Here is a 4735-nt window from a genome sequence, read left to right on the forward strand (position 1 = left end):
CCCCTCCCCGCCCCCATTTAGTCATTTCTCCTCACCCATTCCCCCATAGGTTCTTTTCCTGAGAGACCACAGGGCTCTCCTTCCCCTCATTGCTAACCCTGTTTGATCCAGGCATACACTCCCCTCTATTTTTGCCTCTCCTCCCCTTTCTATGTACGCTCCTGTTTTGTAATGTGGACCCAAAAAAAGGCACTGATTAACTTTTATATGAGGGCTTGGAAAGTTCCAACTATAATGTCCCAGGTCCACCTCTGAACTATTAGCTCCCTGAATTCTATTTCATGCCTGTCTTGTAGAAAGAAGTCTCTTACTGGTCTTCCTGTTGCCATTCTGTTCATGTTGTCTTTTGCTTCCTTATTCACTACTCCTGCATTTCTATTGTCCAGGTAGTTAAAAACAACAATAATAAACCACAAAAAACAAACAATAACCTCTTCAAATTTGATATTTTTCACTTAATACTATTTTTCCCAATTACATGTAAAGATGGTTTTCAACATAACACTTTTATAATATTTTGAGTTCCAAATTTTTCTACCTCACTCTCCTCTGGCTCCCTCCCCAAAACAATCTGATATAAGTTACGTATGTACAAGCATATTAATCATATTTCCACATTAGCTATGCTGTGAAAGAAGAATCAGAACAAAAGGGAAAACCCACAAGAAAGAAAAAACAAAAACCAATGGAAAGTGAAAATAGTATACTTTAAGGGTGGCTAGGTGATGCAGTGGATAGAGCACTAACCTTGGAGTCAGGAGTACCTGAGTTCAAATAGGGCCTCAGATACTTAATAATTACCTAGCTGTGTGGCCTTGGGCAAACCACTTAACCTCATTGCCTGGCAAAAAATAAAAAAATAAAGAAAATAGTATACTTTGATCTACATTTAGACTGGAGGTGGATAGCATTTTCTTTCTTTTCTTTTTTAATTGAGATTTTATTTTTCTAAGTACATGCTATGAAAGCTTTTCAAATTCATTCACATGCATATGCATATTTTTATGTTACATAATTTCCTTCTACCCTTCCTTCCCATTCCCCTCCCCTCAGTGGTGAACAGTGAGGTGAATAATGTACATACATATTTGTGTTAAACACATTTACAGATTGGTCATTTTCGGTATGAGGAATTAGGATTAAGGGAAAAGAAATATATGAGAAATTTTTAAAAAATGAATGTAGGGGTAGCTAGGTGGCACAGTGAATAAAGCACTGGCCCTGGAGTCAGGAGGACCTGGGTTCAAATCCGGTCTCAGACACTTAATAATTACCTAGCTGTGTGGCCTTGGGCAAGCCACTTAACCCCATTTGCCTTGCAAAAAAAAAATAAACAAATGAAAAATAAAAAAAATAAAAAATGAATGTAACTGTTCATTCAAATTCTGAAGGGGTTTTTTGGTTGTTGTTGTTTTGTTTTTCTTCCTCTGGATGGGGATAGCATTGTCCATAGCTGGTCTCCTAAGGTTGGCCTAGCTCTCTGAACTGCTGAGATGAGCAGCATCCATCAAGATTGATCATCTCACAGTGTTACTGTTAATGTGTACTTGATCTCTTGGTTCTGCTCCCTTCAGTTTCTGTAACTCATTCCATGCTTCTCTAGAGTCTGACTATTATGGTTTCTTATAGAACAATAGTATTCCATAATATTCACTTAATACTATTTTATTTTTTTATACTCTTCATTTTTTTTTTTTACCATAACTTGTTTAGCCATTCCCCAGTTGATAGGCTTCCCCTCAATATCCAATTCTTTGCTACTTCAAAAAAAGGGCTATGAATATTTTGGAATATGTGGAGCTTTTCCCATTTTTTTTTATGATTTTTTTCTGGATATAGGCCTAGAATTGGAATTGCTAGGTCAAAGGGTATGAATAGTTCTATTGCTCTTTGGACATAGTTCCTTATTGCTCTCCAGAATAGTTGGATCCATTCACAACTCCACAAACAATGAATTAATGTCCCCCAATCCTTCCACAGCCTCTCCAACCTCCCCTTTTGTCATTTTAACCGATTTGATGGGTGTGATGTGATATTTCATAGTTGCTTTAATTTGCATTTCTCTAATCAATAATCATTTGGAGCATTTTTTCATTTGTTTATAAATAGCTTTAATTTCTTCTTTTGAAAATTGTTCATATCCTTTGACCATTTATCAATTGGGGAATGACTTATAACCTTAAAATTCGATGCAATTCTCTCTATATTTTAAAAATGAGAACTTTATTAGAAACCCTAGCTATGAAAATTGCTTATCAGTTTTCTGTTTCCCTTCTAATTTTGTCAGTATTGGTTTTATTAGTGCAAAACTTTTTAATTTAATATAGTCAAAACCATCCATTTTGCAATTTATAATGTACTCCATTTCTTGCTTGGTTATAAATTTCTCCCTGTTCTATGGATCATGGAGTATTTCTTGGTCTGTTAACTGATCTATGGTGTCATACGTTATATCTAAATCTTGTACTCAGTTTGACCTTATTTTGGTATAGGGTTGAGATGTGAGCCTAGTTTTTGCCATGCTATTTTCCAGTTTTTCCAAAAATTTTTGACAAATAGTGAGTTCTTATCCCAGAAGCTGATGTCTTTGAGATTTTTTTTTAGGGTTTTTTTTTTTTTGCAAGGCAAATGGGGTTAAGTGGCTTGTCCAAGGCCACACAGCTAGGTAATTATTAAGTGTCTGAGACTGGATTTGAACCCAGGTACTCCTGACTCCAGGGCCGGTGCTTTATCCACTATGCCACCTAGCTGCCCCTCTTTGAGATTTTTAAATAGTAGACTACTGTACTCATTTACTACTGTTTCTTTTGAATCCTGGATAGCATTTTCTATCATCTTTTGGAATGAACTTGAATCATGGTAGTGCTAAGGGCTAAGTCTAGCAGAGTTGATCATTCACAGGGTTGCTGATACTGTGTACAATGTTCTCCTGGTCCTGCTCACATTACTCATTATCAGTTCATTTAAGTCTTTCCTGGTCTTTTTGAAATCTGCCAGCTCATCACTTTTTTTTTAATTTAAATATTTTTATTTGTTTTTCCAACTACATGCAATGCTAGTTTTCACCAATCATTTTTTCTTTTTTTTAAAAAATTTATTTTTATTAAAGATATTATTTGAGTTTTACAATTTTCCCCCCAATCTTACTTCCCTCCCCCCACCCCACCCCCATGGAAAGTAATCTGTCAGTCATTACTTTGTTTCCATGTTGTACCTTGATCCAAATTGGGTGTGAGCTCATCATTTCTTAAAAAAAAATAATATTCCATTACATCCATATAGCACAACTTGTTCAGCCATTCCCCAACTGATGAGCAGGCACCCCCCTCAATTTTTAATTCTTTGCCACCACCAAAAGAGCTACTATAAATATTTTTGTATATGTGGGCATCTTTCCCTTTTTTATGATTTCTCTGGAATACAGACCTTGTAGTGGTGTTGTTAGATCAAAGAGTATGCATAATTTTATAGTCCTTTGGGTATAGTTTCTGGTTTTCTTTCTAAGAACGCTTCAAATACATCTTTCTTATTGAATGTCCAACTTTTTTCATTCATGGTAACTCAGATTTGCAAGGTCATCCTGGGCTACATCCTGAACTCTACTTCTCTTCAGATCACATTATTCCATTCCTTCTAGTATTTTCTGGTAGGTATAGAATAGTTCTCTGTTATTCAAATTTTCTCTTCTTGGTATTTAAAATTCTTTTCCAGGCTGTTTGGACAACTTGTTGAACTAAATTGTTCCATTATACCACCATGTATCATGGAGGTTGCAGTCTAAGGAAGCTTTTCCAGAGGTGATATATGAATCTTTTAATTAGCATTTCCTTTTCTATATTCAAATGTTTTGGAGACTTTCTTGTTTTACATTGTTTGGATTTTTTGACTTATCTTTTTTTTTTAGGGTTTGTTTGTTTTTTTTTGGCAAGGCAAATGGGGTTAAGTGGGGGTAATTATTAAGTGTCTGAGACCGGATTTGAACCCAGGTATTCCTGACTCCAGGGCCGGTGCTTTATCCATTGTGCCACCTAGCCACCTGACTTATCATCTTCTTTAAGTATCCTGTCTTCAAGATCAGAATGTTCTGCTTGATCATAGAGAATGTTTTCTTTTAATGTTATTGTTTTTAATTTTCTTCTTCTAGATTGTCCTTCATTGCTGTGTTATTTGCATTCCTAATTGGTTGCACTCTCTTTTGTTTCTTTGGAGAGGATTGCCATCAAAGATTTAAGTTTTTCTAGTCTGCCAATTATTTCTATCACGCAGACTGTAAATTCTGCTCTCACAATTCCCATTTCTCTTTTAAACCACTCAGGAATAGTATGTTGTGATTCCATGTTATGCTCAAATCCATAGGGTTCTTTGTCTCATCAAGTGTTGAGTTTTTCCTTGTTTTGTAAATCTAAACTCATTTACCATATTTCCTTCTGCTGTTAATGTTTTCCCTGTTGATTTATCTGTTTATGTTTTAGATCTATGAATTTTTTTTCCTTTCCTCTTGAGATCTTTGGCAATTTCATTCTTTTCCCCCTTATTTTCCCTTTTTACCCATTTTCTTATTCCCTCAACTAATGGAGATTTTCCTGGGGAGTTGGATCTTAAGGTCTTGTAGCCTCCTCTCACACTGGTTCATTCACAGTTCACTAGCCTAGGTCTCTTTCCCTAATGACTTTTGGGGAATACAGTTGGCCCCAGTTGAGTGTTGGGTAGTAGAATCCCACAAAGCCCCCTGCAA

At 35.8% G+C, this 4735-nt stretch overlaps 1 protein-coding gene across 2 annotated transcripts in view; it reads right to left on the reverse strand.

Moving 5' to 3' along the window:
• FBXL18 (F-box and leucine rich repeat protein 18) overlaps window positions 1–4735 on the reverse strand; it is a 130612-nt gene that overhangs the window by 24376 nt on the left and 101501 nt on the right. The window lies entirely within an intron of this gene.

The sequence above is a fragment of the Macrotis lagotis genome, chromosome X (genome assembly GCF_037893015.1).
Source record: "Macrotis lagotis isolate mMagLag1 chromosome X, bilby.v1.9.chrom.fasta, whole genome shotgun sequence".
Lineage (NCBI taxonomy): Eukaryota > Metazoa > Chordata > Mammalia > Peramelemorphia > Peramelidae > Macrotis > Macrotis lagotis.